This window comes from Triticum aestivum, chromosome 4A (assembly GCF_018294505.1).
Source record: "Triticum aestivum cultivar Chinese Spring chromosome 4A, IWGSC CS RefSeq v2.1, whole genome shotgun sequence".
Taxonomy (NCBI): domain Eukaryota; kingdom Viridiplantae; phylum Streptophyta; class Magnoliopsida; order Poales; family Poaceae; genus Triticum; species Triticum aestivum.
The window spans coordinates 2,804,832-2,831,104 of record NC_057803.1 but is presented as its reverse complement, the minus strand read 5'-3'; positions in this window follow the sequence as shown (position 1 = coordinate 2,831,104).

The window sequence follows — 26,273 nt, the reverse complement described above, 5'->3', positions numbered from 1 at the left end:
GAAGTTAATGGGCCACCATGGGCCTTAGAGGAGAGAGGGACGGCCATGAGGTGGCAGCCCCCCCCCCCCCCGGTCTGAATTGGACAAGGGGTGGGGGCAGCGCCCCCCTCCTTCCTTCTTCCCCTTCCTCCTTCCTTCACCTCCTTGTTGGACTAGGAAAGGGGGGAACCTACTCGTAGTAGGAGTAGGATTCCCCCCCCCTTGGGCACGACCCTTATGGCCAGCCAGCCCCTCCTCCCCTCCTTTATATACGGGGAAAGGGGGCACCACATAGACACACAAGTTGATCTCTTAGCCGTGTGCGGTGCCCCCCTCCGCAGTTTTCCACCTCAGTCATATTGTCGTAGTGCTTAAGCGAAGCCCTGCGTCAGTAACTTCATCATCACCGTCACCACACCACCGTGCTGACGAAACTCTTCCTCGGCCTCAGCTGGATCTAGAGTTCGAGGGACGTCACCGAGCTGAACATGTGCAGATCGCGGAGGTGCCGTGCGTTCGGTACTTGATCTGTTGGATCGCAAAGACGTTCGACTACATCATCTGCGTTACTAAACGCTTCCGCTTTTGGTCTACGAGGGTACGTGGACACACACTCCCCTCTCATTGCTATGCTTCTCCTAGATAGATCTTGTGTGATCGTAGGATTTTTTTTAAAATACTATGTTCCCCAACAGTGGCATCCGAGCCAGGTCTATGCGTAGATGTTATATGCAGGAGTAGAACACAAAGAGTTGTGGGCGATAATAGTCATACTGCTTACCAGCATGTCATACTTTGATTTGGCGGTATTGTTGGATGAAGCGGCCCAGACCGACATTACATGACTGTGTTCATGAGACTAGTTCTACCGACGTGCTTCGCACACATGTGGCTAGTGGGTGTCTGTTTCTCCAACTTTAGTTGAATCGAGTGTGACTACACCCGGTCCTTGTTGAAGGTTAAAACAACACACTTGACGAAAAATCATTGTGGTTTTTGATGCGTAGGTAAGAACGGTTCTTGCTAAGCCCGTAGCAGCCACATAAAACTTGCAACAACAAGTAGAGGGCATCTAACTTGTTTTTGCACGGCATGTTGTGATGTGATATGGTCAAGACGTGATGATATATAAATTGTTGTATGAGATGCTCATGTTTTGTAACAGTTATCGGCAACTGGCAGGAGCCATATGGTTGTCGCTTTATTGTATGAAATGCAATCACCATGTAATTGCTTTACTTTATCACTAAGCAGTAGCGATATTCGTAGAAGCAATAGTTGGCGAGACGAGAACGATGCTTCGATGGAGATCAAGGTGTCAAGCCGGTGACGATGGTGATCATGACGGTGCTTTGGAGATGGAGATCAAAGGCACAAGATGATGACGGCCATATCATATCACTTATATTGATTGCATGTGATGTTTATCCTTTATGCATCTTATGTTGCTTAGTACGGCGGTAGCATTATAAGATGATCTCTCACTAAAATATCAAGGTATAAGTGTTCTCCCTGAGTATGCACCGTCGCTACAGTTCGTCGTGCCGAGACACCACGTGATGATCGGGTGTGATAAGCTCTACGTTCACATACAACGGGTGCAAGCCAGTTTTGCACACGCAAAATACCCGGGTTAAACTTGACGAGCCTAGCATATGCAGATATGGCCTCGGAACACTGAGACCAAAAGGTCGAGCGTGAATCATATAGTAGATATGATCAACATAGTGATGTTCACCATCGAAAACTACTCCATCTCACGTGATGATCGGACATGGTTTAGTTGATATGGATCACGTGATCACTTAGATGATTAGAGGGATGTCTATCTAAGTGGGAGTTCTTAAGTAATATGATTAATTGAAATTTAATTTATCATGAACTTAGTACCTGATAGTATTCTGCATGTCTATGTTGTTGTAGATAAATGGCCCGTGTTGTTGTTTCGTTGAATTTTAATGTGTTCCTAGAGAATGCCAAGTCGAAAGATGATGATAGCTACTACATGGACTTGGTCCGTATCTTGAGGATTATCTTCATTGCTGCACAGAAGAATTACATCCTGGAAGCACCGCTGAGTGCCAAACCCGCTGCAGGAGCAACATCGGACGTTATGAAGGCCTAGCAGAGCAAAGCTGATGACTGATACGTCTCCAACGTATCTATAATTTTTGATTGTTCCATGCTATATTATATCCTGTTTTGGACATTATTGGGCTTTATTATACACTTTTGTATTATTTTTGGGACTAACCTATTAACCGGAGGCCCATCCCAGAATTGCTATTTTTTTGCCTATTTTAGGGTTTCGCAGAAAAGGAATATCAAACGGAGTCCAAACGGAATGAAACCTTCGGGAACGTGATTTTCGGAACGAACATGATCCAGAGGACTTGGACCCTACGTCAAGCAATCAACCAGGAAGGCACGAGGTAGGGGGTGATGTCTACTACACAACCTTCTTCTTTTAGACGTTGTTGGGCCTCCAAATGCAGAGGTTTGTAGGACAGTAGCAAATTTCCCTCAAGTGGATGACCTAAGGTTTATCAATCCGTAGGAGGCGTAGGATGAAGATGATCTCTCTCAAGCAACCCTGCAACCAAATAACAAAGAGTCTCTTGTGTCCCCAACACACCCAATACAATGGTAAATTGTATAGGTGCACTAGTTCGGCGAAGAGATGGTGATACAAGTGGTATATGGATAGTAGATAATGGTTTTTGTAATCTGAAAATATAAAAACAGCAAGGTAACTAATGATAAAAGTGAGCACAAACGGTATTGCAATGCTAGGAAATAAGGCCTAGGGTTCATACTTTCACTAGTGCAAGTTCTCTCAAAAATAATAACATAATTGGATCACATAACTATCCCTCAACATGCAACAAAGAGTCACTCCAAAGTCACTAATAACGGAGAACAAACGAAGATATTATGGTAGGGTACGAAACCACCTCAAAGTTATTCTTTTTTATCGATCTATTCAAGAGTCTGTAGTAAAATAACATGAAGCTATTCTTTCCGTTCAATCTATCCTAGAGTTCGTACTAGAATAACACCTTAAGACACAAATCAATCAAAACCCTAATGTCACCTAGATACTCCAATGTCACCTCAAGTATCCGCAGGTATGATTATACGATATGCATCACACAATCTTAGATTCATCTATTCAAACCAACACAAAGTACTTCAAAGAGTGCCCCAAAGTTTCTACCGGAGAGTCAAGACGAAAATGTGTGCCAACCCCTATGCATAGGTTCATGGGCGGAACCCGCAAGTTGATCACCAAAACATACATCAAGTGAATCAATAGAATAACCCATTGTCACCACGGTTATCCCACGCAAGACATACATCAAGTGTTCTCAAATCCTTAAAGACTCAATCCGATAAGATAACTTCAAAGGGAAAACTCAATCCATTACAGGAGAGTAGAGGGGGGAGAAAACATCATAAGATCCAACTATAATAGCAAAGCTCATGATACATCAAGATCGTACCACCTCAAGAACACGAGAGAGAGAGAGAGAGATCAAACACATAGCTACTGGCACATACCCTCAGCCCCGAGGGAGAACTACTCCCTCCTTGTCATGGAGAGCACTGGGATGATGAAGATGGCCACCGGAGTAGGATTCCCCCCTCCGGCAGGGTGCCGGAACGGGTCCAGAAGGGTTTTCGATGGCTACAGAGGCTTCTGGCGGCGGAACTCCCGATCTATTGTCATCTTCGATAGTTTTAGGGTATATGGATATATATAGGTGGAAGAAATACATTAGGGGAGCCACGAGGGGCCCACAAGGGTGGTGGGCGCGCCTAGGGATTGGGCGCGCCCCCCTGCCTCGTGCTCTCCTCGTTGATCCCCTGACGTGCACTCCAAGTCTCCTTTATTGCTTTCTTTCCAAAAATAACTTTTCCGAAGGTTTCATTCCGTTTGGACTCCGTTTGATGTTCCTTTTCTGCGAAACACTGAAACAAGGGAAAAACATAAACTGGCACTGGGCTCTGGGTTAATAGGTTAGTCCCAAAAATCATATAAAATAGCATATAAATGCATATAAAACTTCCAAGGTTGATAATATAATAGCATGGAACAATCAAAAATTATAGATACGTTGGAGACGTATTAGCATCCCCAAGCTTAATTCCTGCTCATCCTCGAGTAGGTAAATGATAAAAACAGAATTTTTGATGTGGAATGCTACCTAACATATTTCTCTAAGTAATCTTATTTATTGTGGCAAGAATATTCAGATCCATAAGATTCAAGACAAAAGTTTAATATTGACATAAAAATAATAATACTTCAAGCATACTAACAAAGCAATTATGTCTTCTCAAAATAACATGGCCAAAGAAAGCTATCCCAACAAAATCATATAGTCTGGCTATGCTCCATCTTCACCACACAAAATATTTAAATCATGCACAACCCCGATGACAAGCCAAGCAATTGTTTCATACTTTTGGTTTTCTCAAACTTTTTTAATCTTCACGCAATACATGAGCGTGAGCCATGGACATAGCACTATAGGTGGAATAGAATGGTGGTTGTGGAGAAAACAAAAAGGAGAAGATAGTCTCACATCAATTAGGCGTATCAACGGGCTATGGAGATGCCCATCAATAGATATCAATGTGAGTGAGTAGGGATTGCCATCAACGGATGCACTAGAGCTATAAGTGTATGAAAGCTCAACAAAAGAAACTAGTGGGTGTGCATCCAACTTGCTTGCTCATGAAGACCTAGGGCATTTTGAGGAAGCCCATCATTGGAATATACAATCCAAGTTCTATAATGAAAAATCCCCACTAGTATATGAAAGTGACAACATAGGAGACTCTCTATCATGAATATCATGGTGTTACTTTGAAGCACAAGTGTGGTAAAAGGATAGTAGCATTGCCCATTCTCTCTTTTTCTCTCATTTTTTAATTTTTTAATTTGGGCCTTTTCTCTTTTTTTATGGCCTCTTTTTTCTCTTTTTTTTATTTTTCGTCCGGAGTCTCATCCCGACTTATGGGGGAATCATAGTCTCCATCATCCCTTCCTCGCTGGGACAATGCTCTAATAATGATGATCATCACACTTTTATTTACTTACAACTCAAGAATTACAACTCGATACTTAGAACTGTTAGGACCCCGATTCCAAGTCACATCGATCTAGCCGGTAACACTTCATATCACTTTGCAGCCTCATGCACGGTATTCCCACGGGTGTCGCCTTACCATGGCCCGGGACCGTTTGCCCCTTTTGGCTCACGTATATGATAGTGTCGCTAGCATCCATATGACAGGGAACCCGGGCCGACATGGCTTGTCGTGAATCCAAAGCGGCACCAACCTATGGGGACAGGCATACATGAATCACATCGAGCATGTCGGTCAGCAGCGTGTGAATCCGGGCTGTAGCACTGGGCTAACAGGACTCCGGGAACCCGGGCTATAGCAGGCTAGGCAGGACTCCAGATGTCACCGCGTGACATTTCCCTGAAGGGACAGACACAGGAACGAAGTGAAACACATGCCGGCCAGTCAAGTGTCCTGAGCAGTAGTGCTGGGCTAACAGGACTCCGGTGAACCGGGCTGTAGCGGACTACTATGGCTCATGGAAGCACTAGACTACATTTCCCCATAAGAGAGGCTGCCAAGGATAAACAACTAGATTGTGGGATCCCACACATACCAAGCATTTCAATTATACACACAATATGCTCGATATGTGTAAATACAACATGGCATCACAACATAACTCTACAACTCAAGTATTTATTCATTAGGCTCCAAGGAGCGAGATATTACAAACATGGGTCTCATGACCAAACAATCATAGCATACAAATCAAAGCACATGCGGAAGCTTAACATGTCTGAGTACAGACATCTACAAATGAAAAAGGCTGAGAAGCCTGACTATCTACCAGATCCTGCCAAGGGCACAAGATCGTAGCTGAGGTATCAGGCTAAACGTCGAAGTCCACGCGGAACTACTAGTGAGACTGAAATCTCTCTGCAAAACATAAATTAAGCAAACGTGAGTACAAAGGTACTCAACAAGACTTACATCAGAACTAACTACATATGCATCGGTATCAACAAGGGGGGGGGGTGGAGTTTAACTGCAGCAAGCCAGCTTTGACTCAGTGGCTAACCTGAACTACGACTACAAGCAACTCTTTTGAGGTGGCGCTCACGAGTCCACATATTCACCATTCAATACACCACCGTGGATATGCTCCCATCTCCCTACGAGAAGGCCATCCATAGCACTCACACTTATCTTGCGAGTTTTAGAGTATCCACTTTCACTTGTCTATGAACTATGCAAGGGGTCCAAGTTTCCATATCCGAGGAATCCGGCTATTCAAATAGATATTGATAACCCTGCAGGGGTGTACTTCTTCACACACGCTCCCACCACTTACCGTCATTTACACGACATATACTCGGCAACCTTCAAGCGGAAGCCCAACGAGGGTGTCGGCCACGGCCTACCTAAACACTTAAGTCTCTAGTCCAGGTTTATCGCCTATCCAGGTTCCATCCGCAGGGAGTCCGGCCGAGGTTTCCACATACGGCCCCGAACGATGTGAACAGGGTTCCCGAGACACCAAACGGGTGCCCGGTACACCGTGCCACGGTGTATCTACCGCATCATAGCCCACCCCTAGGGTCAGCGTTACGCACGGCCGCCAACACATAACCTACAAACACCGGAAACTAGTTGCAACTCCTGGACAGAGTACTAGGGTGATTAAGAAGCCGAGAGGGTCAATTAAGGATCCCAATGAGTGGTAGTAGCTATTCATGGATCACAGACACAGAACTCAGTTCCTAAGGACGGTTTCAATGATACAACCCACCATGTACTCCTACATGGCCTCTCACCGCTACCTTTACCAAAACGTGTTCACACACTTAGCTCACACATAGTAGGACATGTTCACACACCTCCGATTCATTCCCGATGAATCAGACCTGACACAACTCCATGCAATAGCAGGCATGACAAACAAGCATGAATGAGTAGGCACATCAGGGCTCAAACAACTCCTACTCATGCTAGTGGGTTTCATCTATTTACTGTGGCAATGATAGGTCATGCAGAGGATAAGGGGTTCAACTACCGCAACAAGTAACAGATGAATCGTTGTTGTCCTAATGCAGTAAAAGAGAGCAGGAGCGAGAGAGTGGGATTGTATCGGAATGAACAAGGGGGTTGTGCTTGCCTGACACTTCTGAAGAGAGCATTGGGTCTTCATCAGTGTCAACGATCACATCATCGAAGCAACGTCTACTAAGAAGGGACAATTACCGGCAACAGAGAGAAAACACAATCAATGCAATGCAACAATATGATGCTATGGCGAAATGAGTGGGATGGGCTAATGCATCTATAACCAGGGTGGTTTGAGCTCATTTGAATCAAAGATTCGAATACAAACTCAAGTTATGGGTTTGTAAAGTGCATTAACATCTTTTGAGCTAAACAGCAAGTTTAAGTTGCTCTAACATGCATGAAACCAGTACAGATGGATAGATTGGATTTTTTTTATCATTTTTCATATATAATTTATCTTATTTGGAGTTATAGATAATTTTCTATGATTTTTAGAAGTTTTGGGCATTTTCTGGAATTTCCTGAATAAACTTAAATCCAGAAAATGATTTATAGCATCAGCATGACGACTGCACGACGTCAGCAGGTCAACAATGCCAGTCCAGGTCAAACCTGATGGCTAGGACCCACACGTCAGTGTCTCAGGGCTGCTTTGGGTGGATGACAGGTGGGCCCGGTCAACCCTGACTGGGCCATGGTCAGAGCTGACACGTGTGGTCCACGGCATTAGCACTAATCTAACAGAAAAATTAGACTAACCTAATTAGGCTCAGGGGCCCACATGGCAGTGGCTCAAGGGGGTGTTTAGAGTGGTCATTAGCAGTTAATGAGACTGCCACGACAGCATCGCCGGAGCTCAACACCGGCGACCTAGGAACGCGGCGGTGATGATCGGGACAGCGGCTTCGGCGACCAAATCGATGGCCGAGCCCATCTATGAGGAGCTGGGGCTCGTGCGAATCCAACGGTGGCAGGGGGAGGGCACGAGGTGGCCGGAGTTGACGATGGGGAGCACTTGGGCGGCGGCCAGAGATCGGGCGTCGTCGGAAACGACGCTACAACGAACGGCAGGAGCAGTGGGTGGGGGTTTTGGGCTTTTGGCATCGCGATGAGCACGGTGGTATGCTCAGACGCGACGTGCGTGAGCTCTAGCCACGCTGGCGACATGGCCTGCAGCGACGGGTTCTCGGGATCGATAGAGGCGACGGCTGCGCGGCGAAATCGAGCACGGGGAGCAAGAGGGGAGGCGTAGGAGCTCACAGTGGAGAGGAAGAGGTGGTCAGCGAGCTCGGAGGCGACCGGAGTACAACGAATCGGGCGACGGCGACCGGCGGGTCCGAGGTAGGAGACGAGCTCGAAGGCATCTCTTTAAGGCGTCCGGGCTCGTGGGACTGGGCGTAGAGGTGCGCCGCAGCGAGGCGGTGCTCGTGGGCTAGCTGGCTTGGTGTGGAGAGGTCGGTGGCCATGACGAACGGCGACGGTGGCGACGGCTCCGTTCGGTGGTGCTGCGGGAGAGAGCAGAGGAGGGGGAGGGGGTCCAGGGAGAGAGCGAGGGGGTCGAGAGGGAGTGCGTGGCATCGCGGAGGGAGTCCAGGGCGACGAGGGGGTAGCCAGGCAGGCAGCTGTCGGCGTGGCACGCCGCGGTGTCGTGGTTGTCTTCTTCTCTGCCTTCTAGCAGGAGGAAGAAGACGCCCCTGCCCTCGGTGGGCCGTCTAGGTGGGCTGGGCCTGCAGGTAACACAAGTAGTCTCTCTCTCTCTTTTTCTGTTTTTTTCTATTTTCTATTGTTGTTTTTGACTTAGTAAAAATACTAAACCACTTGGTAAAATCGTGAAAATAATTTTAGGCACCTTTGAAATATTTCCCAACAGCCCTCAAGTACTTTCAGGATTATTTGGACAATTAAAAATATTTATAAGATTTAAATGTCCAAATTCAAATACTTATGGATTAATTCAAAAATCCAAAGTGTCCTAGAAAAATGTGCACCATTTTTGGAGAGGTTCTAGACCAATCCAAAGATTATGAACATTTTTGGGAAGGCATTTTGGGTTCATTGAAAATATTTTTATTTGAACCTAGTTGAATTCTTTCTGATGCTAGGGTTTGGTCAATCCCTATTTTAACTTAAATAGAATTTAAACATGATGCAACAAGATGCAAAATACCATGCAGTACCATAAGCTAGGGATGTGACAACTCACCCCCACTAAACAAGAATCTCGTCCCGAGATTCAAGACGTGAGGTAAGAAGACAGAGGGGATACAAAGCTAGCACGATCTTCATGATCCAAGTGCCCTCATCGAAGATGTTGATTCGTTCTACCACATGATCTTGACGTCTTGGCCTTCGAGATCTTTGTCCAACACGACACGAAGGAGAAAGGGAAACTCTAGAAGGATCGATCTTCTCAAAGATCGAACAACTCAGGATCAACTCACGGAATGAGACGTAGGAATATCTCTTGAGCTAAGACACGAGACACTCATCAGGGTGATAGGAAATAGAAGGTGGTGGCTCGATTTGGTAGGAAACAATTCCACGCTTAAATAGATGGTGAGGGGGTTTCAAGGTAGCGAGGAGTTAAGTTACCCATGATACTATAACGAGACATCTTAGGGGAGATGACTCATAGAGTTATTCCCTTAAGTGGCAAAAAGAATTACTTTTGATACGGAGATCATTGAAACTCTCTATACCAGCCTAAGGCAATTCACCTACAATCGTTTGGTGAAGTTCAGAGGAATGGCATACCCGGACTAGAATGGATGATGTTGACTATCTTGTTGAAGACAACGCAATGGATGATTTTTGCTTAACATCGGAAATGGATGGGACTCATGGTAAGTCCACTTTTGAAGATGATATTGGACAACAACTACCGAGAAGGGCAGCCCATGGGGAATTGGCACAATGACGGTGCAAGCTGGGAACAAAATGTAACTGTTGGGAATGTTCCAACCATCATATCTGCCTGAGATTCAGATCCGATTGGTGATAGGATACTTCAGACTCAGCATGTCTGAAAAGAAAGTTTGCAACACAAGTCGATGAGATGGCATTGCAAGATTCTCGGGAAATGAACTACGATAGCAAGCTCCAAAACATGAGCTGGTTCCACTACAAACCTATGAACATGTTGTCCAAGACAAGCATGATCACATAGTAGTCTTACAATAAAGCACTACCGGGTTCAGATGGGGAACCATCATTGAAATAACGAAGTCTTGTGCATGTCCGTCTGGGCCCTTCGGGAATAGCATTTAAACTTCTTATCCTTGAACAAATCAATCAGTGGCTTCGTGTGCTAGGGATACATATAGAATGAAGGTTGCAAGTCTCCAAGCCATAGAATACTTCGCACATGTGCATGACTGACTTGGGATGATTCCAGAGGAAGCAAAACTAACTTTCTCGAATTCACGGCGGCAACTTTCACCAAATGCATGTGAATCAAAGGTAGTCATTTCTTTCATCCAAACATATGCTTCATGAACGAAACACGAAGAAATGCTTGCACAAGTTTCCAACACTAGCTTGATGTTCGACATGAGCCATGGAGAAGATAAGATGATGCTGATGGGCTCAACAACAAATCATAAAGATTTCCATGAAGATGGAATTCCACAACTATGTGAACAAAGCAATAGCATTGGTCAGAACAAATGATATAATGGTGTATGCTCGAGGATCAACCACGAGTAAGACAACACTACGAACATCATTGGTTCTGATTTGATTTGGTGATAGCCCATACTCAAATCAAAGTTTTGACAAGACAATAGGTCCAACAACTGATCACGAGGACCAATCGATGAAGATATCATCTTTCTTCAACACACGCACACACACAAAAGATATCCCTTGACACGAACTAAGTCAGACAAGCTTTTATCTTCCAACTCTCCAAGTTGTTGTTTAGCTTAACCAACTAGCTTAGGGGTATCCAACACAGATTCTTGGAGAAAGGGTGGTTTAATGGAAAACCAACTTGATCAGAACTCAACATAACAGTCAGGGGACAACCTGGTGATACTTCCGAGAAGATAATCGGTAAATCACGAACCACCGATATGTTATTAAGCTCGAGAACAATCTTGCTTTTCAAGGCAAGACAAAATGATCAAAAGAGCGAGGGATTGACGTAATCCTAACTCATTGATCGAAGAATGCACCAGGAGATAAAGACTGGGTAGCACAATCAGTCTTAGAATGATGATTTAAGAACCAACGCGCTAAGAATGAAATTATTGTCCTTTAACTACCAAGCAACAAGGCTGCTAGGAGTATTGATTTCACACATCATGATTCACTTGTCGGCATTCCAGTTACAATAACATGGGAACCGAGGAATGAACAATGATGGCAAGAAGTATCACTGCGTCAAGAATTCATTTGAGGGTGTGTGCAATTCTCACAATACTCTTGTTATGAAAGAGGGTGATACTCCGTGGTAGAACAGAACAAAAGTTGGATTGGCATTTTGATCTACGGGATACAACTACTTTGACCCAATCCTAGATGTGGACGAGGTACTCGAGTTTGTTTCTCCTAGTCATTCCGGAATAGAATGGCTTGACGGACCACAAGAATAATAGGCATCGATGAACATGGATGCACAACTATTCCTGACTATCAATTGATAGACTAGGGTCGGAATACAGCTGAGGAGGGTCACTCAAGGAACATATAACTTTCTGAGTTGTGGATGCATAGATTAGTATGTCGAACCAAGTTCAACATGTTTCTTCCGGATAACCCATGCAGAGAGGTAGGACTGGCAGAGTCACAATTATGAATGGAGAACTCCTCAAGAGTACTCTAATTGTGATCTTTTGGTTCAAATAACTTCTGCCATATTGGCTCATGGTATTGGAAGAACGATATACCACAGACCTCGAGGACTGTCGCAAGGTTACTAATATCCTAAAGAAACAAGCAAGCACTATCAACAGGAGGTAAGTAGGGTGAATCTCGGGTTCAAGAACCCAGAAATAGAATACCTACTACTAAATGGCATCATGGAATGCTTTCGAGAATGGTGGCCAGAATCATCACACTGGAACACAAAACATGGCTAGATTACTAGGTGACTCCCTAAAACACCTAGGGTCATAATAATAGCTCCAACATATATGTCGAGGCAGTAGAGTACCTCAACAGACCGTTAGTGTGCTTAATCTGGCCCAAAAGGACATCGAAAACGGGAAGAAGGGATTTGCAAATGCATCAGACTATGTAGAGACCTGGGATGACTCGGACAACATAACAGCTGTAAATGCTCAAAATGATTTGAGACATCCTGCAAAATGGTGGCATAACCACTCAACATCACAATATCAAAGTTCTGAGGCCAGATATGACATATGGAAGTAGTAGGAACTGAACTGGGGCTTAAACTCAACAATCCTAGGCAACTACAGTTTAGTAACACGTCATCCTGATAGATAGATGGGAAGGCCTAGTTCTTAATCCCCATAGAAAATAAGAGGTTGACTCAGATCAGAAGGACATAAGGTAAAGGAGTAAAAAGAGCCTTACGTTCCATCCCCAATCAATTTCCTTATATAGCTAAATCATTTCTAGACTCAATTTCGACCAGTTTGGCTTGGTAATCCTACAGGCAGTCAGGCTCTAATACCAACACTGTCAAGACCCCGATTCCAAGTCACATCGATCTAGCCGGTAACACTTCATATCACTTTGCGGCCTCACGCATGGTATTCCCACAGGTGTCGCCTTACCATGGCCCGGGACCGTTTGCCCCTTTTGGCTCACGTATATGATAGTGTCGCTAGCATCCATATGACAGGGAACCCGGGCCGACATGGCTAGTTGTGAACCCAAAGCGGCACCAACCTATGGGGACAGGCATACATGAATCACATCGAGCATGTCGGTCAGTAGCGTGTGAATCCGGGCTGTAGCACTGGGCTAACAGGACTCCGGGAACCCAGGCTGTAGCAGGCTAGGCAGGACTCCGGATGTCACCGCGTGACATTTCCCCGAAGGGACAGACACAGGAACGAAGTGAAACACATGCCGGCCAGTCAAGTGTCCTGAGCAGTAGTGCTGGGCTAACAGGACTCCGGTGAACCGGGTTGTAGCGGACTACTATGGCTCATGGAAGCACTAGACTACATTTCCCCATAAGAGAGGCTGCCAAGGATAAACAACTAGATTATGGGATCCCACACATACTAAGCATTTCAATTATACACACAATATGCTCAATATGTGTAAATACAACATGGCATCACAACATAACTCTACAACTCAAGTATTTATTCATTAGGCCCCGAGGAGCGAGATATTACAAACATGGGTCTCATGACCCAACAATCATATCATACAAATCAAAGCACATGTGGAAGCTTAACATGTCTAAGTACAGACATATACAAATGAAAAAGGCTGAGAAGCCTGACTATCTACCAGATCCTGCCGAGGGCACAAGATCGTAGCTGAGGTATCAGGCTAAACATCGAAGTTCATGTGGAACTACTAGCGAGACTGAAATCTCTCTACAAAACATAAATTAAGAAAACATGAGTACAAAGGTACTCGGCAAGACTTACATCAGAACTAGCTACATATGCATCGGTATCAACAAGGGGGTGGTGGAGTTTAACTGCAGCAAGCCAGCTTTGACTCAGTGGCTAACCTGAACTACGACTGCAAGCAACTCTTTTGAGGTGGCGCTCACGAGTCCACATATTCACCATTCAATACACCACTGTGGATCCGCTCCCGTCTCCCTACGAGAAGGCCATCCATAGCACTCACACTTATCTTGCGAGTTTTAGAGTATCCACTTTCACTTGTCTATGAACTATGCAAGGGGTCCAAGTTCCCATATCCGAGGAATCTGGCTATTCGAATAGATATTGATAACCCTGCAGGGGTGTACTTCTTCACACACGCTCCCACCACTTACCGTCGTTTACACGGCATGTACTCGGCAACCTTCAAGCAGAAGCCCAACGAGGGTATCGGCCACGGCCTACCTAAACACTTAAGTCTCTAGTCCAGGTTTATCACCTATCCAGGTTCCATCCGCAGGGAGTCCGGCCGAGGTTTCCACATACGGCCCCGAACGATGTGAACAGGGTTCCCGAGACACCAAACGGGCGCCCGGTACACCGTGCCACGGTGTATCTACCGCATCATAGCCCACCCTAGGGTCAGCGCTTCGCACGGCCGCCAACACATAACCTACAAACACCAGAAACTAGTTGCAACTCCTAGACAGAGTACTAGGGTGATTAAGAAGCCGAGAGGGTTAATTAAGGATCCCAATGAGTGGTAGCAGCTGTTCATGGATCACAGACACAGAACTCAGTTCTTGAGGACGGTTTCAATGAGATAACCCACCATGTACTCCTACATGGCCTCTCACCGCTACCTTTACCAAAACGTGTTCACACACTTAGCTCACACACAGTAGGACATGTTCACACACCTCCGATTCATTCCCAATGAATCAGACCTGACACAACTCTATGCAATAGCAGGCATGACAAACAAGCATGAATGAGTAGGCACATCAGGGCTCAAACAACTCCTACTCATGCTAGTGGGTTTCATCTATTTACTGTGGCAATGACAGGTCATGCAGAGGATAAGGGGTTCAACTACCGCAACAAGTAACAGATGAATCGTTGTTGTCCTAATGCAGTAAAAGAGAGCAGGAGCGAGAGAGTGGGATTGTATCGGAATGAACAAGGGGGTTGTGCTTGCCTGACACTTCTGAAGAGAGCATTGGGTCTTCATCAGTGTCAACGGTCACATCGTCGAAGCAACGTCTACTGAGAGGGGACAATTATCGGCAACAGAGAGAAAACACAATCAATGCAATGCAACAATATGATGCATGAATATGCTATGGCGAAATGAGTGGGTTGGGCTAATGCATCTATAACCAGGGTGGTTTGAGCTCATTTGAATCAAAGATTCGAATACAAACTCAAGTTATGGGTTTGTAAAGTGCATTAACATCTTTTGAGCTAAACATCAAGTTTAAGTTGCTCTAACATGCATCAAACCAGTACAGATGGATAGATTGGATTTTTTCTGATCATTTTTCATATATAATTTATCTTATTTGGAGTTATAGATAATTTTCTATGATTTTTAGAAGTTTTGGGCATTTTCTGGAATTTCCTGAATAAACTTAAATCCAGAAAATGATTTATAGCGTCAGCATGATGACTGCACGACGTCAGCAGGTCAACAATGCCAGTCCATGTCAAACCTGACGGCTTGGACCCACACGTCAGTGTCTTAGCGCTGCTTTGGGTGGATGACAGGTAGGCCCGGTCAATGCTGATTGGGCCATGGTCAGAGTTGACACGTGGGGTCCACGACATTAGCACTAATCTAACAGAAAAAATATACTAACCTAATTAGGCTCAGGGGCCCACATGGCAGTGGCTCAAGGGGGTGTTTAGAGTGGTCATTAGCAGTTAATGAGACTGCCATGGCAGCATCGCCGGAGCTCAACGCTGGCGACCTGGGAACACAACGGTGATGATCGGGACGGCGGCTTTGGCGACCAAATCGATGGCCGAGCCCATCTATGAGGAGCTGGGGCTCGTGCGAATCCAACGGTGGTAGGGGGAGGGCACGAGGCGGCCGGAGTTGACGACGGCGAGCACTTGGGCGGCGGCCGGAGATCGGGCATCGGCGGAAACGACGCTACAACGAACGGCAGGAGCAGTGGGTGGGGGTTTTGGGCTTTTGGCTTCGCGCTGAGCATGGTGGTATGCTCAGACGCGACGTGCGTGAGCTCTAGCCATGCTGGCGACACGGTTGGCAGTGACGGGTTCTCAGGATCGACAGAGGCGACGGCTGCGCGGCGAAATCGAGCACGGGGAGTGAGAGGGGAGGCGTAGGAGCTCACAGTGGAGAGGAAGAGGTGGTCAACGAGCTCGGAGGCGACCGGAGTACAACAAATCGGGCGACGGCGACCGACGGGTCCGAGGTAGGAGACGAGCTCGAAGGCGTCTCTTCAAGGCGTCCGGGCTCGTGGGACTGGGTGTAGAGGTGCGCTGCAGCGAGGCGGTGCTCGTGGGCTAGCTGGCTTGACGTGGGGAGGTCGGTGGCCACGACGAACGGCGACGGTGGCGACGGCTCCGTTCGGTGGTGCTGCGGGAGAGAGCAGAGGAGGGGGAGGGGGTCCAGGGAGAGAGCGAGGGGGTCGAGAGGGAGTGCGTGGCATCGTGGAGGGAGTCCAGGGCGACGAGGGGGCAGCCAGGCAGGCAGCTGCCGGCGTGGCACGCCGCGGCACCGTGGCTGTCTTCTCCTCTGCCTTCTGGCAGGAGGAAGAAGACGCCCCTGCCCTTGGTGGGCCGGCCAGGTGGCTGGGCTGCCAGGTGGGCTGGGCCTGCAGGTAACACAGGTAGTCTCTCTTTGTCTCTCTTTTATTTCTTTTTTTTTCTATTTTTTGCTGTTGTTTTTGACTTAGTAAAAATACTAAACCACTTGGTAAAATCCTAAAAATAATTGTAGGCACCTTTGAAATATTTCCCAATAGCTCTCAAGTACTTTCAGGATTATTTGGACAATTAAAAATATTTATAAGATTTAAATGTCCAAATTCAAATACTTATGGATTAATTCAAAAATCCAAAGTGTCCTAGAAAAATGTGCACCATTTTTGGCAGAGGTTCTAGACCAATCCAAAGATGATGAACATTTTTGGGAAGGCATTTTGGGTTCATTGAAAATATTTTTATTTGAACCTAGTTGAATTCTTTCTGATGCTAGGGTTTGGTCAATCCCTATTTCAACTTAAATAGAAGTTAAACATGATGCAACAAGATGCAAAACACCAGGCAATACCATAAGCTAGGGATGTGACAAGAACAAAATATGACTCTATATGAATGCCTCTGGCGGTGTACAGGGATGTGCAATGACTCAAGAGTGACATGTATGGAAGAATTATGAACAGTGGCTTTGCCACAAATACGACGTCAACTACATGATCATGCAAAGCAATATGACAATGATGAAGCATGTCATAATAACGGAACGGTGGAAAGTTGCATGGCAATATATCTCGGAATGGCTATGGAAATGCCATAATAGGTAGATATGTTGGCTGTTTTGAGGAAGGTATATGGTGGGTTTAAGGTACCGGCGAAAGTTGCGCGGTACTAGAGAGGCTAGCAATGGTGGAAGGGCGAGAGTGCGTATAATCCATGGACTCAACATTAGTCATAAAGAACTCACATACTTATTGCAAAAATCTATTAGTTATCGAAACAAAGTACTACACGCATGCTCCTAGGGGGATAGATTGGTAGGAAAAGACCATCGCTCGTCCCCGACCGCCACTCATAAGGAAGACAATCAATAAATAAATCATGCTCCGACTTCATCATAACGGTTCACCATACGTGCATGCTACGGGAATCACAAACTTCAACACAAGTATTTCTCAAATTCACAACTACTCAACTAGCATGATTCTAATATCACCATCTTCATATCTCAAGATCGTACCACCTCAAGAACACGAGAGAGAGAGAGAGAGAGAGAGAGAGAGAGAGAGATCAAACACATAGCTACTGGTACATACCCTCAGCCCCGAGGGAGAACTGCTCCCTCCTCGTCATGGAGAGCACCGGGATGATGAAGATGGCCACCGGAGTAGGATTCCCCCTCTGGCAGGGTGCCAGAATGGGACTAGATTGGTTTTCGGTGGCTACGGAGGCTTCTGGCGGCGGAACTCCCGATCTATTGTCGTCTTCGATAGTTTTAGGGTATATGGATATATATATATAGGTGGAAGAAATACATCAGGGGAGCCACAAGGGGCCCACAAGGGTGGAGGGCGCGCCCAAGGGGTGGGCGCACCCCCCTGCCTCGTGCTCTCCTCGTTGATCCCTCACGTGCACTCCAAATCTCCTGTATTGCTTTCTTTCCAAAAATAACTTTTCCGAAGGTTTCATTCCGTTTGGACTCCGTTTGATGTTCCTTTTCTGCGAAACACTAAAACAAGGGAAAAACATAAACTGGCAGTGGGCTCTGGGTTAATAGGTTAGTCCCAAAAATCATATAAAATAGCATATAAAACATCCAAGGTTGATAATATAATAGCATGGAACAATCAAAAATTATAGATACGTTGGAGACGTATCAGGGGGCGCCCCTACCCCCCTAGGCGCGCCCTCCACCCTCGTGGGGCCCACGCTGCTCCACCGACGTACTCCTTCCTCCTATATATACCTACGTACCCCCAAACTACCAGATATGGAGCCAAAACCCTAATTCCACCGCCGTAACTTTCTGTATCCACAAGATCCTATCTTGGGGCCTTTTCCGGAGCTCCGCCGGAGGGGGTATCGATCACGGAGGGCTTCTACATCAACACCATAGCCCCTCCGATGAAGTGTGAGTAGTTTACTTCAGACCTACGAGTCCATAGTTATTATCTAGATGGCTTCTTCTCTCTTTTTGGATCTCAATACAAAGTTCTCCCCCTCTCTTGTGGAGATCTATTCGATGTAATCTTGTTTTGCGGTGTGTTTGTTGAGACCAATGAATTGTGGGTTTATGATCAAGTTTATCTATGAACAATATTTGAATCTTCTCTGAATTCTTTTATGTATGATTGGTTATCTTTGCAAGTCTCTTCGAATTATCAGTTTGGTTTGGCCTACTAGATTGATCTTTCTTGCAATGGGAGAAGTGCTTAGCTTTGGGTTCAATCTTGCGGTGTCCTTTCCCGGTGACAGTAGGGGCAGCAAGGCACGTATTGTATTGTTGCCATCGAGGATAACAAGATGGGGTTTATATCATATTGCATGATATTATCCCTCTACATGGTGTCATCTTGCTTAAAGCATTACTCTGTTCTCTTGAACTTAATACTCTAGATGCATGCTAGATAGCGGTCGATGTGTGGAGTAATAGTAGTAGATGCAGACAGGAGTCGGTCTACTTGTCTCAGATGTGATGCCTATATACATGATCATACCTAGATATTCTCATAACTATGCTCAATTCTGTCAGTTGCTCAACAATAATTTGTTCACCCACCGTAATACTTATGCTCTCGAGAGAAGCCTCTAGTGAAACCTGTGGCCCCCGGGTCTATTTTCCATCATATTAATCTTCCAATACTTAGTTATTTCCTTTGCCATTTATTTTACTTGCATCTTTATTTCTCTTTATCATAAAAATACCAAAAAAAATATTATCTTATCATATCTATCAGATCTCACTCTCGTAGGTGACTGTGAAGGGATTGACAACCCCTTTATCGCGTTGGTTGCAAGGAGTTTATTTGTTTGTGTAGGTGTGAGGGACTCGTGCGTGGCCTCCTACTGGATTGATACCTTGGTTCTCAAAAACTGAGGGAAATACTTACGCTGCTCTGCTGCATCACCCTTTCCTCTTCAAGGGGAAACCAACGCCGTGCTCAAGAGGTAGCAAGAAGGATTTCTGGCGCTGTTGCCGGGGAGTCTACACAAAAGTCAACATACCAAGTACCCATCACAAACCCTTATCTCCCGCATTACATTATTTGCCATTTGCTTCTCGTTCCCCCCCCCCACTTCACCCTTGCTGTTTTATTCGCCCTCTCTCTCTCCATCCTCCCTCTCTTTCTCTATTTGCCTCTTTTTGCCCGTTTCTTGTTTGCTTGTGTGTCGGATTGCTTGCTTGTCATGATGGCTCAAGATAATACCAAATTGTGTGACTTTACCAATACCAACAACAATGATTTTATTAGCACTCCGATTGCTCATCTTACCGATGCTGAATCTTGTGAAATTAATGCTGCTTTGCTGAATCTTGTCATGAAAGATTCGTTTTCCGACCTTCCTAGTGAAGATGCCGCTACCCATCTAAACAACTTTGTTGATTTGTGTGATATGCAAAAGAAGAAAGATGTGGACAATGATATTGTTAATTTGAAGATATTTCCTTTTTCGCTTAGAGATCGTGCTAAAGCTTGGTTTTCGTCTTTGCCTAAAAATAGTATTGATTCGTGGAATAAGTGCAAAGATGCTTCTATCTCTAAGTATTTTCCTCCCGCTAAGATCATCTCTCTTAGAAACGATATTATGAATTTTAAGCAACTTGATCATGAACATGTTGCACAAGCTTGGGAGAGGATGAAATTCATTAATGATACGTAATTGCCCTACACATGGTTTGAATTTGTGGATGATTATACAAAAAATTTATGCTGGATTGAATTTTGCTTCTAGAAATCTTTTATATTCGGCCGCGGGAGGCACTTTTATGGAAATCACTTTAGGAGAAGCTACTAAACTCCTAGATAATATTATGGTTAATTATTCTCAATGGCACACTGAAAGATCTATTAATAGGAAAGTGCATGCGATAGAAGAAATTAATGTTTTGAGTGGTAAGATGGATGAACTTATGAAATTATTTGCTAATAAAAGTGTTTCTTCTGATCCTAATGATATGCCTTTGTCTACTTTGATTGATAATAATAATGAATCTTTGGATGTGAATTTTTTTGGTAGGAATAATTTTGGTAACAACGTGTATAGAGGAAACTTTAATCCTAGGTCGTATCCTAGTAATTCCTCTAATAATTATGGTAATTCCTACAACAATTCTTATGGAAATTTTAATAAAATACCCTCTGATTTTGAATCTAATATTAAATAATTTATTACCTCGCAAAAGAATTTCAATGCTTTGATTGAAGAAAAATTGCTTAAGATTGATGAGTTGGCTAGGAACGTTGATAGAATTTCTCTTGATGTTGATTCTTTGAAACTTAGATCTATTCCTCCTAAGCATGATATCAATGAGTCTTTTAAAGCCATGAGAATTTGCTTTGATGAGTGCAAAGAAAGAACCGCTAGGATGCGTGCTAAGAAAGATTGCTTTATAAAAGCATGTTCTTCTAGTTTCCATGATAATAAAGATGAAGATCTAAAAGTTATTGATGTGTTCCCTATTAAATATTTGTTTTGTAATATCAATCTTGATAATGATGGGACTGAATATGATCCACCTTTACCTAGAAGGTGTTCCAAAAATTCGGAGTCTTTTGATCTTGATGCTAAAATTGTTAAAAGTGGGATTGAAGAAGTCAAAACTTCAAATATTAATGAACCCACTATGTTGGATTTCAAGGAATTTAATTATGATAATTGCTCTTTGATAGATTGTATTTCCTTGTTGCAATCCGTGCTAAATTCTCCTCATGCTTATAGTCAAAATAAAGCCTTTACCAAACATATCGTTGATGCTTTGATGCAATCTTATGAATAAAAACTTGAGTTGGAAGTTTCTATCCCTAGAAAACTTTATGATGAGTGGGAAACTACTATTAAAATTAAGATTAAAGATCATGAATGCTATGCTTTGTGTGATTTGGGTGCTAGTGTTTCCACGATTCCAAAGACTTTGTGTGATTTGCTAGGTTTCCATGATTTTGATGATTGCTCTTTAAACTTGCACCTTGCGGATTCCGCTATTAAGAACCCTATGGGAAGAATTAATGATGTTCTTATTGTTGCAAATAGGAATTATATGCCCATGGATTTTATTGTTCTTGACATAGATTGCAATCCTTCATGTCCTATTATTCTAGGTAGACCTTTCCTTAGAACAATTGGTGCAATTATTGATATGAAGGAAGGGAATATTAGATTCCAATTTCCGTTAAGGAAAGGCATGGAACACTTCCCTAGAAATAAAATTAAATTACCTTATGAACATATTATGAGAGACACTTATGGATTGCCTTCCAAAGATGGCAATACCTAGATCTATCCTTGCTTTCATGCTTAGCTAGGGGCGTTAAACGATAGCGCTTGTTGGGAGACAAACCATTTTTATTTTTATTTCTTGCTTTTTGCTCCTGTTTATTAATAAATAATTTATCTAGCCTCTGTTTTGGTTGTGTTTTTGTGTTTAATTAGTGTTTGTGCCAAGTAGAACCGTTGGGAAGACTTGGGGAAGGTCTTTTTAATCTTGATGTAAACAACAGAAACTTTAGCGCTCACGAGAACTGCTGCCATTTTTATTTGGAAAGTGCTATTTAGTTAATTCTTTTTTAAGATGATTAATAGATAAAGTCCTCACGTCCAGCAATTCATTTTAGAATTTTTGGGGTTCCAGATCTTGCGTTATCTACATATTACTACAGACTGTTCTGTTTTTGACAGATTCTGTTTTCCGTGTGTTGTTTGCTTATTTTGATGAATCTATGGCTAGTAAAATAGTTTATAAACCATAGAAAATCTGGAATACAGTAGGTTTAACACCAATATAAATAAAGAATGAGTTCATTACAGTACCTTGAAGTGGTCTTTTGTTTTCTTTCGCTAACGGAGCTCACGAGATTTTCTACTTTAAGTTTTGTGTTGTGAAGTTTTCAAGTTTTGGGTAAAGATTTGATGGATTATGGAACAAGGAGTGGCAAGAGCCTAAGCTTGGGGATTCCCATGGCACCCCCAAGATAATTTAAGGACACCTAAAAGCCAAAGCTTGGGGATGCCCCGGAAGGCGTCCCCTCTTTCGTCTACTTCTATTGGTAACTTTACTTGGAGCTATATTTTTATTTACCACATGATATGTGTTTTGCTTGGAGCGTCTTGTATTATTTGATTCTTTATTTGTTAGTTTTCCACAATCATCCTTGCTGCACACACCTTTTTGAGAGAGACACACATGATTCGGAAATTGGTAGAATACTCTATGTGCTTCACTTATATCTTTTGAGTTATATAGTTTTTGCTCTATTGCTTCACTTATATCTTTTAGAGCATGATGGTGGATTTGTTTTTTTAGAAACTTTTGTTCTCTCGTGCTTCACTTAGATTATTTTGAGAGTCCTACAAAACAACATAGTAATTTGCTTTAATTATTTTAGGCATTTAAGATTAATAAAAAAATATTCTTATGAGTGTGTTGAATACTATGAGAAGTTTGAAACTTGATAATTGTTTTGAAATATGGAGATGGTGATATTAGAGTCGTGCTAGTTGAGTAGTTATGAATTTGAGAAATGCTTGTGTTGAAGTTTGTGGTTCCCATAGCATGCACGTATGGTGAACCATTATGTTAAGAAGTCGGAGCATGATGTATTTATTGATTGTCCTCCTTATGAATGGCGGTCGGGGACGAGCGATGGTCTTTTCCTACAAATCTATCCCCGTAGGAGCATGCGCGTAGTACTTTGCTTCGATAACTAATAGATTTTTGCAATAAGTATGTGAGTTCTTTATGACTAATGTTGAGTCCATGGATTATACACACTCTCACCCTTCCACCCAATAAAAAAGAAAGAGAAAGGCCAAATAAAAAATGAAGGCCCAAAAAAAGAGAATAAATAAATAAATAAAAAGGGGCAACACTACTATTCTTTTTTCCCACACTTATGCTTCAAAGTAGCACCATGATCTTCATGATAGAGAGTCTCCTATATATGCTATCACTTTCATATACTAGTGGGAATTTTTCATTATAGAACTTGGCTTGTATATTCCAACGATGGGCTTCCTCAAATTGCCCTAGGTCTTCGTGAGCAAGTAAGTTGGATGCACACCCACTTAGTTCTTTTTTTGAGCTTTCATATACTTATAGCTCTAGTGCATCCGTTGCATGGCAATCCCTACTCACTCACATTGATATCTATTAATGGGCATCTCCATAGCCCGTTGATACACCTAGTTGATATGAGACTATCTTCTCCCTTTTTGTCTTCTCCACAACCACCATTCTATTCCACATATAGTGATATGTCCATGGCTCACGCTCATGTATTGCATGAAGATTGAAAAAGTTTGAGAACACCAAAAGTATGAAACAATTGCTTGGCTTGTTATCGGGGTTGTGCATGATTTAAATACTTTGTGTGGTGAAGATGGAGCATAGCCAGACTATATGATTTTGTAGGGATAACTTTCTTTGGCCATGTTATTTTGAAGAAACATAATTGCTTAGTTAGTATGCTTGAAGTATTCATATTTCTATGTAAATGGTGAACTTTTGTCTTGAATCTTTCGGATCTAAATATTCATACCACAATTAAGAGAATTACATTGAAATTATGCCAAGTAGCATTCCACATCAAAAATTTTGTTTTTATCATTTACCTACTCGAGGACGAGCAAGAATTAAGCTTGGGGATGCTTGATACGTCTCCAACATATCTATAATTTTTGATTGTTCCATGCTATATTATATCCTGTTTTGGACATTATTGGGCTTTATTATACACTTTTATATTATTTTTGGGACTAACCTATTAACCGGAGGCCCAACCCAGAATTACTGTTTTTTTTTGCCTTTAGGGCTTCACAGAAAAAGAACATCAAACGGAGTCCAAACGGAATGAAACCTTCGGGAACGTGATTTTCGGAATGAACATGATCCAGAGGACTTGGACCCTACGTCAAGCAATCAACCAGGAAGGCACGAGGTAGGGGGGCGCGCCTCCCCCCCTCCCCCCAGGCACGCCCTCCACCCTTGTGGGGCCAATGTTGCTCCACCGACGTACTCCTTCCTCCTATATATACCTACGCACCCCCAAACTACCAGATACGGAGCCAAAACCCTAATTCCACCGCCGTAACTTTCTGTATCCACGAGATCCCATCTTGGAGCCTTTTCCGGAGCTCCGCCGGAGGGGGTATCGATCACGGAGGGCTTCTACATCAACACCATAGCCCCTTCGATGAAGTGTGAGTAGTTTACTTCAGGCCTACTGGTCCATAGTTATTAGCTAGATGGCTTCTTCTCTCTTTTTGGATCTCAATACAAAGTTCTCCCCCTCTCTTGTGGATATCTATTCGATGTAATCTTCTTTTGCGGTGTGTTTGTTGAGACCGATGAATTGTGGGTTTATGATCAAGTTTATCTATGAACAATATTTGAATCTTCTCTGAATTCTTTTATGTATGATTGGTTATCTTTGCAAGTCTCTTCGAATTATCAATTTGGTCTGGCGTACTAGATTGATCTTTGTTGCAATGGGAGAAGTGCTTAGCTTTGGGTTCAATCTTGCGGTGTCCTTTCCCAGTGACAATAGGGGCAGCAAGGCACGTATTGTATTGTTGCCATCGAGGATAACAAGATGGGGTTTATATCATATTGCATGAGTTTATCCCTCTACATCATGTCATCTTGCTTAAAGCGTTACTCTGTTTTCTTGAACTTAATACTCTAGATGCATGCTGGATAACGGTCAATGTGTGGAGTAATAGTAGTAGATGCAGGCAGGAGTCAGTCTACTTGTCTCGGACGTGATACCTATATACATGATCATACCTAGATATTCTCATAACTATGCTCAATTCTGTCAATTGCTCAACAGTAATTTGTTCACCCACCATAATACTTATGCTCTCGAAAGAAGCCTCTAGTGAAACCTATGGCCCCCGGGTGTATTTTCCATCATATTAATCTTCCAATACTTAGTTATTTCCTTTGACATTTATTTTACTTGCATATTTATTTCTCTTTATCATAAAAATACCAAAAATATTATCTTATCATATCTATCAGATCTCATTCTCGTAGGTGACCGTGAAGTGATTGGCAACCCCTTTATCGCGTTGGTTGCGAGGAGTTTATTTGATTGTGTAGGTGCGAGGGACTCGTGCGTGGCCTCCTACTGGATTGATACCTTGGTTCTCAAAAACTGAGGGAAATACTTATGCAGCTCTGCTGCATCACCATTTCCTCTTCAAGGGAAACCAACGCAGTGCTCAAGAGGTAGCAGCCGGCCGGCCCCCTCCTCCCCTCCTTTATATACGGGTGTGCGGTGCCCCCCTCCATAGTTTCCCACCTCGGTCATATTGTCGTAGTGCTTAGGCGAATTCCTACGTCGGAACTTCATCATCACCGTCACCACGCCGATGTGCTGAAGAAACTCTCCCTCGGCCTCAGCTGGATCTAGAGTTCGAGGAACGTCACTGAGCTGAACGTGTGCAGATCGCGGAGGTGCCATGCGTTCGGTACTTGATCGGTTGGATTGCGAAGACGTTCGACTACATCAACTGCGTTACTAAACGCTTCCACTTTCGGTCTATGAGGGTACATGGACACACTCTCCCCGCTCATTTCTATGCTTCTCCTAGATAGATCTTGCGTGATCGTAGGAATATTTTTGAAATACTATGTTCCCCAACATTTTCCTATTCCCACAGGGAGAAGGGGGAAGG